General features: G+C 43.2%; 1 long non-coding RNA gene across 1 annotated transcript; it reads left to right on the forward strand.

Annotated features, from left to right (window-relative positions):
• Positions 1-219: 219 nt before the first annotated feature.
• On the forward strand, positions 220-4,694 carry LOC147087273 (uncharacterized). Its single transcript, XR_015075605.1, has 3 exons — positions 220-304; positions 2,076-2,116; positions 3,173-4,694. It is a non-coding gene; the product is annotated as an uncharacterized LOC147087273 (long non-coding RNA).
• The last annotated feature ends 10,523 nt before the right edge of the window (positions 4,695-15,217 follow it).

Below are 15,217 nucleotides of genomic sequence, written 5' to 3' on the forward strand. Positions count from 1 at the left end.
CCGCTCCACATGGTGAGAGCAGGAGATAGGTCCTCATTAATCACCCTAGATGTCAAACTAATCATTAGTTCCAGGGTAACAAGGAATAACCTGGCCTGGGAACAGTTGGATAAACACATGTTCCAGGACGTGGGCAGAGAGATACTTTTACATATAACATGGGATCCATGTTTGAAATCCAATCAATACCTGTATCAAGAATTTAATGATCTGTGCCATCGAAAATAAAATGATTAATTGACGATATATGTTGTTTTAAGGAACACAGCGCCTCCTGGTGACCAAAGCAGTGAGACCCTAACATGTAAGTTCAGTTTTGTATTCGTACATCCAAAATTCTCCTTTGCATTTAGCTTTTCTTGCAGTTAACGAAAAGGAATGAACACAATCTTATTGTTACATTTCTAGTAACCGTTTGTAGACATTTTATTGTATTAGCAAACCAACTGTGAATCACATATACTGTCAATCATTCTGAATCATTTAGTGAATCTGACCAAGAATCAAAATAAACTCTGAATATATATTTTCATCATTCAATGAAAGTGATTTTTCAGACAGGGAGTGATGAGGGAGTGTAGTCAACAGATGCAGAGAGGATAGTCGGAAAGAGGTCGCTGGACCCAGCACATAGATGTAAAACAAACCCCTTTTTTATTCCGACCCACTGTGCTAATTTGTTTCTAATAGGAAATCTGATCGTGCATTGTTTTAAATATTTATATATTTACAGTACAGTAGTGTAATAGGTAGCAATTGCTGAAGCAAGTGGAGTCGGTAATAGCATCACAGGTTTTTGCAAACATGCTGAGAAGCTGCACCACACCACCACTGGTGGATAGATGTAATTACAGTATGCCAAATTTCTGTCGCAGATTTTGATTCTACAAGTGAATCAAGCAGAGGAATTTATCATGAGCAATGTGAAGCAACTAATTACAATCGGAAGTGCGATTTATAAAGAGCACAAAAGATTTGTATGGTATTGCTCATCGAATTCGCAGTGCAATAGGCATGTGGAGTCCGGGCTAAGTAGAGTCTTCAAGTGCAGCATTGCAGGGTCATCTTCTTAGGGTGTCAGTCGGAACCGAGGATGACTTGCTTCCACACTAAAAATTAGTTCTCAGGTGACTACACGCTCTGTCAAAGGTGGGGCAGACGGTGGTTGAAGGGGTGGGTTGGTGGGCTGCATGGGTTGACGTGCGCTCCTTCCACTTTTTGCTCTTGTAGGGTAGTGGATAACTGGACCGGGGTACACAGATGTAATTAAATTCCAATGTTGGCCGTCTTTCCCTTTTGTACAATACTTCACGTTTTATTGTTATTTAATGTTAAATAGCAAAACCCTTTCAAAGATGTGAAGCTAACACATTGGGTTAGGAGTAGCATCGAACTTCTTCTCCAGTAACGTTTAATGCGTTGTAGTGCCACCCGTGGTTAGATGGTGTAACAACAGTGTGAGACATTTACATATAAAGTTTCCAGAATAAAGGATCACATAGGTTATTATAATGAGCAAAGATTGAACAAAAAGGATGACAACATTTTAACAACAGCAAGTAAGATTTTGTAGAGAGGAAGCAACATGCCTGTATGATGTAAATATTTCGGAATCAAGTGTTTCCTTATTCAAATAGCTAAAGTTATTATCATGGATAAAAATGCATTAATATTCAACAATCGAGAGTTTAGCACTCATTGAGATCACAGGACAACTCTAGATTAGGCAAGCTATCGCTGCATCAGCGATAATCCGAGAAACATCAAGTCATACAGTGAAAATCTACTGCCCATTTCGAGAGAAACCTCAGCCAACCCATCCACTTCCTGGAGAAACCGAGGAATTGAGAAGGGAAGCTCAGCATAGGAGGTGCATTCACTTCCTAGTGGATAGTCAAATACCCATTGGTAGTTGTCAATGGCCAGCTAGTTCCCACTATTGAGTGTGGAGATGGTGTCCCATCCATATGATGATAAACAAAACCTCCATAGGAATAAAACTCTTTAATAAAAGAGGAAAATGCTATAAGTATTTAAACATCAATCCATTTGTTATTGTGTTTTGTTTTGTTTAGATGCTGTTCTTAACCTGCAAACATTGCCGAGAGTAAACGCTGTAAGTTAAAAATGCACTGGGATTTTATTTTTCCATTGATGTGGACTTTTATCTCGCTCATTCCATCTCCTGGAACGATGTGTCCAAATATTTGTTGCCTTCTCCAACAGAGTTCTTCTTCTTTTGAAATATCACAATTGCCTTGTCCAGTAATTAATATACATGAGGACAAAAATGTTTTTGATCACACTTCAATATGTCTTTAAACGGCGACAGAATGATGTCCAATGCAGAATAATGAACGGATCTCTATTTTTCTAAGCGGATTGAACAAATGTATTTGCAATAGAACAATAATATTTGAGGGGTGAGGTGTAGATTTGGGCCCGCTATAGGAACTGAAGGGAAATTACAGAGTTCAATTACCACGAATGCAGCTGCAAACACACTCCTGTACAAGCGAATCTAGGCAATGTACAGCATTTACAGTTTAACAATTGGTTAATGTCTGGAATATGCAGAGCATTTTGACATAAACAAGACCATTTTCTATTTCACCCACTGAACCAACATGCGGTTTCCACGTCTTACACACAACATCCTAGTATCCCACCTGGAAAGTTAAGTTGTCCCTTCATTTTCCGATGCTGTCAGAGATAGGCGCTGGAACTTTTGGCTTAGAGTGGGCCTAAAACAGTGATCTGGATTCAGCCGCCCATTTTACACCTTACTGATGTCCCTTTCCATCGATGTCAAAGTGATCGGTGGCCGAACCCTTATCGTCCCTTCAGCACCTCTGATCAAGTAGAAAATTCCTCCCGCTCTCTGTTTCCATCATGTCCTGTTGCCCTGCTGCTGCTCGAGTGTCCCTTCTTGTTTTAAACAAACAGCATTACCTGAGGTGAAAACTTCATCTGCAAATGTAACCGTTAGCAGACAGTTAATACCCTTTAGAGCAGTGCAATATTCCCCGTTTAATACTGCTCACTCCAACAACGCTGCTTTTGACATTTTTCGGCTTCTGCCTTGGAGCATCAGCTGATAGAATTTCGCTGAACTGTTACCAGAGTGTAGTTGTTCGATTGCATTTCTGACCATTTGCACCATTCCTTTCAGAGTCAGCGAGACACCGTCCAAAACCTCGGTGAGGACTCCGTCCTCTATGCAGCAGTGAAACTCTAGAAGACCAGGCACATCCATCTCAACAGTACCGGACAATGCCATGGTCATCAGCATTTCACCCATTAAAATATTATGCAGCGAGACTTTGTGTTTGCAAGAAGCCATCTATAGAAATGTAATCTGTGAGAAATGTCTGACCCCACTCCAGGTTATTAGTTTACTTTGTGCGTAATTTAAACAAACATTTTAGAACATGGTAACCAGGAGCCGGCCATTCAGCCCCTCGAGCCTTCTCTATGGAATGAGATCATAGTTGGTCTGAACCTCAACTCGGTTTACCCGGTTTGTGCCTAATCATTTGATACGCTGACCTAACAAAACTTTTCAATCCCTCTCTCGAAATCTCCTATTGCCCCCAGCACAGAGCCTTTCTGCGGGTAAACTTCTAAATTTCTACAAAACATCGCGTGAAGATGTGCTTCCTGAATTTGCTTCTGAGCGGCCTACCTCAAATTTTATAATTACCTTGTTATAGATTTCATTACCAGAAGAAATAGATTACCTATAGCCAACCTATCAGATAGTGTAAACATTTTAAGAAACTTGATTAATTTACACAATAATCTCCTGTACTCAAGGGAAAACAATCCAAGTCAATGCAACCTATCCTCAGAATGTAACTCTCTAAGCCCCGGTAACATTCTGGTGAATCTGCGCTGCACCCCTTCCAAGGCCAATAGATCCTTCCTGAAGAGCGATGCCCAGAAATGACCGCAGTATTCCTGACCGGGACTGACCAAGGATTTGTACAACTCAAGTTTAAATTCCATCGTTTTTGCCATGTTCCTTGAGATAATTGTGACTGAATCGCTGTTTCTGTGTAGCCGGGCACAAAATGCAAACTTGGCCCCCAGTCATGAATTTGAATAATCGATTAACCACCGGATTGGGGGCTATCAATTTCGCCAATACTCTCGGCACCACCTTGCAGCAGGAGGGTAGAAGCGGTGTTTTAGTAAAGTAAAACTTCTTACTAAGCTTGCACATTACAGAACGGACCTCACTTTGGGGAAATTAGAATAGATCAGGAAACTTCATGAACATCTTTGCCCTCTCCGCTACTGCTGGAGTTTCCTCCAGGAAGTCAATTCTGCTCTAAATAATTTGGTGTAAAATATGTTTTTGCTTTTACTGCCTGGGTGCTAAGTTTCACCATAGCAGAGCGCCGAATGTTAAATCTGGCGCAGTGTATCGCGCGCACCTTGAGGAATGGGATTGACTTTCATTTCACTGATAAAAACGGGGTTTATTATGTTAAAACTGTGCGATTCCCCTCTGCCCTGCCAGAGTTTCCTCTCTGCGCTCTGCCCGGGTGATGCTTTGTTGCAGGAAATAATTATAACTGTTAATGGCATGGAAGATGATTTAATAGCTTTATAATAGCATATGCATTTGAGCGTACAGCAATGTCATGCGTTCAGTATCTGAATAAATGCATTACAATTTCGCAGAAGTCTAATTACACAGTAGTGGTGTTTGTTTATTTACTACAAGGTCCCATGAGGTTGGAAAGTCCAATAAAAACAACTTGCATTTATATCCTTTCCTTAAACGATCCAAGGTGTTTCACAGGAAGGTAATCAGAAAAAAATTGAGATCGAGGTATCTGAGAAGATATATATTCCTTGGCTCACCTAGAGTGCAAAAATCAATCTGTCTCAGCCTTGAATATGCTCAACGATTCAGCATCCACAGCCCTCTGGGGTAGAGAATTCCAATGATTCATAACCCTCTGAATGAAGTTATTCCTCCTGACCTCAGGAATGAATCTATTGAACCTTCGTTTCACCACTCCTAAGGCATGTATATCCTTGCTCCGATAAGGAGATAAAAATGGCTGAGACGTTAAACCGAGTCCCCACTTACTTTCTCAAGTAGACATAAAGTATCCAATGGCACTATTCGATAATGCGCAGGGGACTTCTCCCCTGTGTTCTGGACAATGTTTGTCTCTCAACCAACATCACTAAAACAGATCATCTCCACCTCATAACAATAGAAAATGCTGGAAAAACTCAGCAGTTCAGGTAACATCCGTGGAGAGAAATTTGAGTTGACGTTTCGGGTCGGAACCATTTTTCAAAATTGGAAAGAAAATAAAATCGATCGAAGGCAGGACTGCGATCGACAAAAGAAGTAAAAGAGACAATAAAAGGTATTCGAAAGCAAACGAGATGGTTATAGGCTGGTGGAGACAAAAGACAGCTGAGATTAGGTGTGAAGTGAACTAGCAGGTAAGAGACAGCTGCCAGGTGAGAGGGAGAAACAGAAGGAAATGCGGGTGGGAAGGAAGACCCAAAACAAACGGGTGGAAAAAATTATAAGTAAAAAAGTAATAGGGGACGAGGTTATGATCTGAAATTGTTGAACTCGATATTGAGTCCGGAAGGCTGCAAAGTGCCTAATCGGAAGATGAGGTACTGTTCCTCGCATTGCACTTCGTGGGACATTGCTGTGCACAAATTGGATGCCACATTTCTGACATTGCAACAGTGATTGCTCCTCAAACGTACTTCATTTGCTCTACAGTGCTTCCTGAGTTCGTGAAATGGAAGACTTTATTTTTTCTTTCGACTGTAACAGAGTGGAAATACCTTGCCCTTACTAAAGCCCCCACAAAACATACTTTCCGCCCTCCTTCACGTCCACACATCTCCACTAACGGGTGGGTAAACCTATATCGCTCATGATACACTAGCTCCCAAAGATAAAATTACAAACGTTGTGTGGACCAGCGGTCAGCTCTTTGTAAAAGTGAGAACTGAAGATTGGGCTGGAATCTGAACTGTGATTCAGAAAGTGGGAGGACCAATCATCGGCAGCCAATGAGGAACAAGAGGGGCTGCTCGCTCACCGTGGACACCATCACATATTCAGGCACTACCCATTGAACTGAGCTGTTTCTGGGAGCCTGAGATTAACTCCTGCTCCGATATAATTAAATGTTTGGAGGTGATGAGTCTGCGGGAGAGGCGCTCAAAGAAGCAAACAGCAGGCCTTAGACAGCAGCGCTCCTCTCTCTGTCCAAGGTTTGCGTGCTTAGCTGTCAGTGTGGATGTAGCTCAGTGGTAGAGCGCATGCTTTGAATGTATCAAGGTCACGTGTTATAATTTTTAGTCTCTCCAAGCACATTATGACTGTAATTATGAAAATATAATCTCTATTTTCTCTGACAGAGAGCCAGCTGCCCAGCGACACTGATGGCTCACAGCTTTTAAATACTTTTCTGTTCTCAAGGTTTCTGCTCCTCTTTGAATATTTCAAAAACAGGTCTGTGGCATAAATGCAATGACCAAGGTTTAGTTTCCAAGCTGACATCCGATCTTTGAATCAGTAAGTGAGATGGAAGAACCACAGGGCGTCAAACAGGAACTAGAGCTGTGGCTGCTCGCTCAGCATTGTGACGTCACACAATCTGGCCAGTCTGTGACTGTGCGTGAAGAGCAGCTCCGGCCCACTGAATGTTTCTGGAGCCTCAGCTGTTGTAACCTGCTGCCCTCATAAAGCAACATTCAGCAACTGTGGTTAAAGAAAATGCTTGGAGATGCAACTTAGGCTCGCATACCACTGAGCTACATGTCCGGGGCACCAAGCTAATGACATCAAGGATAGAAGGACTGAGTTCCTTACTTTCTCAATGCCAACATTCATTTGCTGGACTTAAAATAAGCTCCTTTTTTGCTCCAAGTATGTACTGAATATGTGCACCTAATACAACTGTGGGTGAAGAGAAGAAACCAGGGCTCAGCACAGAAGTGTGAAAGGGGCATTGAGCAGGAAGACATGGGGACTCCTTGGGCTCCTCCCTCAGGGAAAAAGGAGACTAAGAGGAGACCTCAGAGAGGCCTTTATCATTATGAAGAGATAACAACATATAATCATAGAATCTTAACTCACAACAGGGGCATTTGGCTCCGTTGTGAGAGTGCCGTCTCTTTGAAAGAACAATCCAATTTAATCCCACAGCCCACTATTTGTCCCATAACTATCCTTCTAAGAACATATAAGAAAGAGGAGCAGGAGTAGGCCATTTGGACCCTCGAGCCTGCTCCTCCATTGAATAAGATCATGGTTCATCTTCTACCCCAACTACACTTTCCTGCACTATCCCAATTCCATCAATTCCTTTAATATCCAAAATTCTATCGATCTCTGTCTTGAATTTACTCAAGGATTGAGCATCCACAGTCCCCTGGGGTGATTAATTGCAAAGATGCACCACCATCTGAGTGAAGAAATTTCTCCTCTTCCCAGTCTTAAATGGCCGTCCCCTTATTCTCAAACTGTGACCGCTGGTTCTATGCACTGCAGCCAAATGAAACATTCTCGCTGCATCTAGCCTGTCGAGCCCTGTAAGAATTGTATATGTTTCGAGAGAATATAGGCCTAGTCTACTCAACATATATTAATAGTACAATCCCCCTATCCCAACAATCAGTCTGGTGAACCTGTGTTTGCACTCCCTCTAAGGCACGTGTATTTTCCCTTAGGTAAGGAGAACAAAAGTTTTCACTGACAGTCTGAATGCCTATCCTCACATGTAGCATGTACATTGCACTTGTTGACTAGGATCAGTTTCTGAGGATCCTCGTTCTCTATCTCACATCAGTTCCCTTTAGTCAGTCCACTATCAATCAGACTAATCCCGTTGTAACCCTGTAGCTCCCTACGAGGTGTTACCGAGATCTGGAGCAAACTGTTCAGATGCTGCTGCCGACTTCCTTTCGTTAAGTTTCTGCTCATCTCCCCTGTAAACATTAAAAGAAACTGTAGCAAAGCAGCAATTGTGAAGGTTTTGTGACCAGACCAAAATCCGATGTCCGAAACAGAAAGTGAGGTGGAAGAACGACAGGGAGTCAAACAGGAACAAGAGCTGTGACTGCTCGCTCTGCATTGTGAATACAGACGATCCCGTCAGCCAGCGGCTGCTGTGAGCTGAGATGTTGAGGAGTCCGGGTTGATGAAGAGCAGCTCCGGGCCAATTCAATGCTGCTGGAGCCTCAGATGTTGGAACAACTTGCTGCCCTCATGAAAAGTGGATGTTTAAACTAGTGGATGGGATGCCGAGCAAGCGCACTGTAATCAAGGGAAAAATTAACGGGCGCTTGGGAGCTTTAAATTAGTGAAGTAGAGCCACCACGAATTTGTAAAAGGCAGATCGTGTTTGACTAATTCAATTCAAATTTCTGCTAAAGTAACAGGGCGGATTGATGAAGGGAATGCAATGGATGTTGTCTACATGGATTTTAGGAAGGCATTTGACAAATTACCACATAGAAGGCTGGGTACCAACATTGCGCCACATGGAATAGGCAAGTTAGATATGGAATTGGCTTAAGGACAGAAAACATCGTGTTGTGGTAAATGGTTGCCTTGCAGACTGGAGAATCGTAGACAGTGGTGTTTCGCAAGTGTCTGTGTTGGGGCCACTGCTTTTTTGAAATGTTTAAATGACCTGCATATTTGTATACAGAGTAGAATTTCTAAAATTGCTGATGACACCAAACTTGGGGGTGGGTGACAAACAGTGGGGATGATACCAATAGACTGCAACAGGACATAGATAGGCTAGCAAAATGGGAAGACAAGTGGCAGATGGAATTTAATACAGAGATGTATGAGGTGATGCATTTTGGCAGAAATAACAGGGAGGTGCAATATACACTTCATAGCACAGTTTTAAAGAGTGTGCAGGGAGAGAGGGACCTGGGAATTAATGTGCATACGTCCCTGAAGGTGGCAGGACATATTAGGAGTGTGGTTAGCAAAGCATATGGGATATTGGGCTTCATAAATAAAGGTATTGAGTACAAAAGTACTGAAGTTATGATGAACGTTTATAAAGCACTGGTTATGCCATAACGGGAGTATTGCGTTCAGTTGTGGTCACCACATTTAAAAGAGGAGATTAACACAATAGCAAGGATGGATATTAGCACTAATTATGTGGTACCCGTAGGGTTAGAGCTGACACTTACCAAGGGGCAGAAAAAGATAGTGGGAGTTGTATACAAACACCCAAAAAGTAATACTGAGTTTGGGGCTGACATTAAACGGGAAATTAGAGAAGCATGCAATAAGGGCACAGCAGTTATCATGGGTGACTTTAATCTACACTTAGATTGGGCTAACCAAATTAGTAACAATACTGTGGACGAGGAAATAGTAGACTGTATACGGGATGGTTTCCTGGACCAATTTGTCGAGGAAACAACGAGAGATCAGACCATCTTAGACTGGGTATTACGTAATGAGAACGGATTAATTAGCAATGGTGTTGTGTCCGGCCCCCTGGGGAGGAGCGATCATAATATGATAGAATTCTTCATTAAGGTGGAGAGTGAAATAGTTGAATCAGAGACTAGAGTCCTGAATTTAAATAAAGGAAACTACGATGTTATGAGGCAGACAAAGGGATTAATTAATAGGGGGAAAATATAATATGAGAGTAAGCTTGCAGGGAACATCAAAACGTACTGGAAAAGTCTTTATAGATATGTGAAGGGCAAAAGATTGGTGAAGTCAAGCGGAGGTCCCTTGCACTCAGAATCAGTGGAATTTATACTGGGGAACAAAGAAATGGCAAAACAATTAAATACATACTTTGGTTCTGTCTTCACAAAGGAGGACACAAATAACCTTCCAGAGATGTCGGGGAACATAGGTTTGAATGAGAGGGTGGAATTCAATGAAATCAGTATTTTTAGGGAAATTGTGTTAGGGAAATTGACGGCATTGAAGGCTGATAAATCCCCAGGGCTGGATAATCTACATCCTAGGCTACTTACAGAAGTGGCCCTAGAAATAGTAGATGCATTGCTGGTCATCTTCCAAAATTCTATAGACACTGGAATAGTCCCCATAGATTGGATGGCAGCTAAATTAACCCCACTATAAGAAAGGTGGTAGCGAGAAAACGGGGAATTATAGATCGGTAAGCCTGACATCGGTATTGGGGAAAATGCTAGAGTCCATTATAAAAGATGTAATAGCAGAGCACTTGTAAAATAGTGACAGGATCGGACAAAGTCAACATGGGTTTACAAAAGGTTAATCATGCTTGAATAATCTACTGGAATTTTTTGAGGATGTATCCAGTAGAATATATAAAGGAGAACCAGTGGATGTGGTGCATTTGGACTAACAGAAGGCTTTCGATAAGGTCCCGCATAAGAGATCAGCTTGCTAATTTAAAGCACATGGCATTGGGGGGAATGTATTGAATTGAATAGAGAACCGGTTGACAGACAGGAAGCAAAGAGTTGGAATAAACGGGTCTTTTTCCCAGTGGCAGGCAGTGATTAGTCGGGTACCACAGGGATCGGTGCTAGGACCACAGCTGTTCACAATATACATTAATGATCTAGCCGAGGGAACTAGCTGTAATATCTGCACGTTTGCAGACGACACAAAGCTGGGTGGGGGAGTGTGCTTTGACGAGGATGCAGTGAAACTCCAGTATGATATGGACAGGTTGGGTGATTGGGCAGATGCATGGCAGATGCAGTACAATGTGGGTAAATGTGAGGTTATCAACATTGGTGACAAGAACAGGAAGACAGATTATTATCTGAAAGGCAACAGATTCGGAAAAGGGGAAGTACAAGGAGACCTGGGTGTCCTTGTGCACCAGTCGCTGAAGGTAAGCATGCAGGTGCAGCAGGCGGTTAAGAAGGCAACTGGTATGTTGGCCTTCACAGCGAGAGGATTCGAGTAAAGGAGTAAGGATGTCTTGCTGCAGTTGTACAGGGTCTTGGTGAGACCACACCTTGAGTAATGTGTGCAGTTTCCGTCGCCTTATCTGATGAAAGATGTTCTTGCCATGGAGGGAGTGCAGCAAAAATTCACCAGACTGATACCTGGGATGGCAGGAATGACGTATGAATAGAGATTGGGTCAATGAGGCTTATATTCGCTGGAGTTTCGAATAATAAGGGGGGATCCATTGAAACTTATAGAATTCTAACAGGACTAGACAGACGAGATGCAGGAAGGGTGTTCCCGTTGGTGCAGGAGTCCAGAACCAGGGTTTACAGTCTAAGGATAAGGGGTAAGCCATTTAGGACTGAGATGAGGAGGAATTTCTTCACCCAGAGAGTGGTAAACCTGTGGAATTCTCTACCAGAGAAGGCAGATGTGGCCAAATTGTTAAATATATTCAAGAAGGAGCTAGATATATTTCTTAAGGCTAAAGGGATCAAGGGATATCACAGAAAGCAGGGACCAGGTTCTGAATTTGGATGATCAGCCATGATCTCATTAAATGGTGGGACAGGCTCGAGGGGCCGTATGTCCTACTCCTGCTCCTATCTTCTATGTTTCTTTGTTTGTATGTTTCTCAGAAGGATGTGAAGACACTTGAGAGGGTGCAGAGGAGATTTAACGGTGATGGGGGATCTTAGTTACAAGGACAGGTTGGAGAAGCTGGATTTTTATCATTACAGCAAAGGAGGTTGAGGTGTGACTTGATAGAGGTGATTATGACAGGTTTGCCTTGGCTACGCGGGGAAAGGCTCTTCCCAACAGCTGATGTTACAATGACTAGGGAACACAGAGTTAACCTTTTGGGCAAAAGATACAGGTGGGATGTGCGGAAAAACGTTTTGATTGAGCGAGTGGTGATGATCCGGAAGTCGCTGCCGTTAGAAGAGGCTGGAAGTGGAGACACTCAAATTTTTCTAATGGAGACTGGATAGGCACTTGAGGGAATTAAAGTTGCAGGGCTACGGGGTAAGAGCGGGGGAATAGCACTGACTGGATTTCTCTATAGACAGCCGGCAAGGACGCAATGGGCCGAATGACCTCCATCTGTGCCGTTATGATTCTATGACTATGTTTGAAACGATTGCTTTAAGGATTCAATGCCGCATGCTCCCGAACGGAGATAATCGGCCACAGAAATGTTCTTATGACTGTGTAGGTATGAGGTTAATTTAGAACAAATTGTTTATACAATTAAGTTAATTCACATCTAAAAACAGGCTGTGCAGTGCGATTTTGAACTGAGTGCGTTTTAAACAGAGTAGTGCGAGTTGAGTGAATCAGGGAGTTAGGTGAGGAGTGGGAGGAGGAGTTCCCTTGCTTCGCCTTTGCTTTTCCTAACTTTTCACCCTGTAGGAATTGGTTCTTACTTTACACCAAGTAAAGAGCTCGAGAGCAGGAGCAGTCAAACAACAACTGCGAAACCACTAAAATGACCTCACAACCATGGAAGGAGCTGATTGCTAAGTAGGACCTGGTGACTATATGTACATTCCAGTCGTTAAAGTAAAAGTAAGGTCTATAGTTTAGAATAAGTAGTGTTTAAATAATATAAGGTCCCTCGTGTAATTAATGGCCCAGAAATTATGATCGGGGGCTTCCCGCGGGTGCAAGCCCCCGACCTACACTTACCTAGCATGCCGACATTTCAGACCTCGGCCTGTGTGGAAGCGTCTGTGGCCCGGTCCAGGTCCCGGCGCGCTGTGCTAGCGTGATCCAGCGACGTAGTTAGTTCGATGAGCCAGCTGGGATCACGTGAGTACTGGGCAACTAATCGGAGGTTGCAAAAGTTCATTCATGAGTTTGATAGTAAGAACTGTCAAACTCATGAAAACTCCGGGCGCCCAAAACAGTACTTAAACTTAAAATAAAAGTTAAAAAAATCCCACTAATTAAATGAACTATTAATAACATTAAAAAACTATTTAAAAAATTATTCAAATTTCGGAAAACATTTTTTTTCACGAAATCGGGTCCAAAAATACACTTACCTTACTGTAAATTCTACTAAAATAATAAACCTGTGGAAAAAAAATTCTAACTTTAATTATTGGACCACTTACCTTTTAAAATGCAGTCCTTATGCCCAATTTTTACATTTCTAAAATCTAAAGACTTACCCTCACGGAAAAATCTGTAAAAAAAAACGTAAGTGCAAAGTGCACGCAGAGACTCCCTTGCGCACACGTTCGTTCAGAGGTCCGGAAATGCCGGTTTCCCACGCATGTGCTAAGCATGAAAGAAACTGGCACTTCCATCGGGTCCACGCGTGGGTACTCCATCCATACTCACGTGTTGGGACCCGAATTACTGGGCCATTATTCTTTAATTTAAAGAAAGTAAAGGGAGTAAATTAAGAGTAGGGCATGGCAGGGCAGCTCGGCAGTGTGGAGTGCTCCTCCTGTGCTATGTGGGAAGTCAGGGACACTTTCTGTGTCCAGGGCGAACATGTGTGCAGGAAGTGTCTCCAGCTGCAGCTAGTCGAAATCCGCCTTTCCGATCTGGAGCTGTGGCTGGGGTCACTGCGGAGCATCCGCAAAGCTGAGATCTTCGTGGATAACATGTTTAACGAGGTGGTCACACCGCAGACAAACAGTGCACAGGCAGACAGGGAATTGGTGACCGCCAGACAGAGTAAAAGAACTAGGAAGGTTGTGCAGGAGTCCCTTGGGTCCATCTCCCTCACCAACATATTTTCTGCTTTGGATACTGATGGGGGAGATTGTTCTTCGGGAATGCAGCAAGAGCCAAGTCCGTGGCACTAGCAGTGGCTCAGCTGCACAGATGGGGAGGAAAAAGATTTGGTGAGCAATACTGATAGGTCATTCGAACGTATGGGGAACAGATAAACATTTCTGTGGCTGCAGACGTGACTCCGGGATGGTATTTTGCCTCCCTGCTGCCAGGGTCAATGATATCACTGAACGGCTGTAGGGCACTCTTGAGGGGGAGGGTGAAAATCGGAAGCCATGGTTCACATTGGTACCAAGGACATGGGTAGAAAGAGGGATGAGGTACTGCATTAAGAATTTAGGGTGCTAGGTAGCAGATTAAAAGCATGACCTCAAAGTTTGTAATCTCTGGATTTCTCCCGGTGCCAAGTGCTAGTGAGTATAGGAATAGAAGGATAGAGCTGATGAATGTGTGGCTAAAGAGTTGGTGCAGGAGGGAGGGCTTAAGTTTCCTTGATCACTGGGTCTGCTTCTGCGGAAGGTGGGACCTGAACAAGTTGGAAGGGATGCTCCTGAACCGGAACGGGACCAAAATCCTTGTGGGGAAGTTTGCTAGTACTGTTGGGGGGGTGGTTTAAAATAACTTGACAGAAGGATGGGATACGGAGTGCAGCTATAGAAGGGGTCGCTGCACAGCCAAATATAGAGGAAAAAACAAGTCATCCTGTAAGGCAGAGCAAATATGTAATGGCACAAGGGTGTATGTCAAGGCTGGGTGTCATTTGTATTAAGGCGAGGAGTCTTGCGAGTAAGGCAGCTAAATTGAAGGTGTTGGTGCAACAATGGGGGTAGGAAATTGTTGCTATCACAGAGACATGGTTGAGGGAGGGGCAGGACTGGCAGCTCAATATTCCAGGGTATAGAATTTTCTGGCGAGACAGAGGGGTGTGTAAAAGTGGAGGGCTTGTCACAATATTAATCAAGGAGTCAATTACTGCTGTATGGAGGGATGATATCTTAGCAGGTTCCTCTAATGTGGCCATATGGGTAGAACTTACAAACGAGAATGGTGCCAGCACTTTGCTGGGAGTGTACAATAGGCCCCGAAACAATCAGGGGGAAATAGAGGAACAGATATGTAGGCAAATATCAGAGAAGTGTAGAAATATTAGGGCAATAATAGTAGGGGATTTCAGCTTACCCAATATTAACTGGGATAGACCGACTGTGAAAGGCTTAGAGGGGCGGAATTCTTAATGTGCATCCAGGAGAGCTTTTTCAGCCAGCATGTAGAAAGTCCACCAAGAGAGGGGGCGGTAACTGGACCTAAATCTAGGGAATGTAGCCGGGCAAGTGGTAGAAGTGTTAGTAGGAGAGCATTTTGGTGACAGTTTCCATAATTCGGTGAGATTCAAGGTAGTCATGGAAAAGCAGAAACATGGACCGGAAATAAAGATTATAAATTGGGGGAAGGCCGATTTGTATATGAAAAGGCAGGATCTGGCCAAAGTGGACTGATACCAGCTACTTGTAGGACAATCCACAT

This window comes from Somniosus microcephalus, unplaced genomic scaffold, assembly GCF_052327205.1.
Source record: "Somniosus microcephalus isolate GS21.2 unplaced genomic scaffold, FLI_Smic_1.0 unresolved_chr6, whole genome shotgun sequence".
Taxonomy (NCBI): Eukaryota; Metazoa; Chordata; class Chondrichthyes; order Squaliformes; family Somniosidae; genus Somniosus; species Somniosus microcephalus.